Source organism: Culex quinquefasciatus, chromosome 2, assembly GCF_015732765.1.
Source record: "Culex quinquefasciatus strain JHB chromosome 2, VPISU_Cqui_1.0_pri_paternal, whole genome shotgun sequence".
Lineage (NCBI taxonomy): Eukaryota > Metazoa > Arthropoda > Insecta > Diptera > Culicidae > Culex > Culex quinquefasciatus.
In genome coordinates, this window is record NC_051862.1 from 44,958,739 (window position 1) to 44,959,087 (window position 349).

Here is a 349-nt window from a genome sequence, read left to right on the forward strand (position 1 = left end):
AAAAAACGGACCTCGGATTCGTGATCAGGGACAAAAGTTACCCCTTAGGACAAAGTTTCACGCAAATCGAAGAGGGGTCGGGGCAACTGCTGTGTGAGTTGGCGGAGAATTATCCCTCTACAAAATAGTTACTTTGAAAATTGTTTATTTCAAAACCAGGGTATCTTTGATAGTTACTGCACACTTATTTCCCATTACTGAATTCAGTTAAATTTACTGAAATCTGCACTTCTGAAATTTTCAGTAAATGAAGACTTGCCGAAAAAAACAATGGATTATTAGTCTAGTTAGCTTATTAACTTAAAAAATTAATGTAAATTTAAAGTAGTTAAATAGAATGTTCCAATTT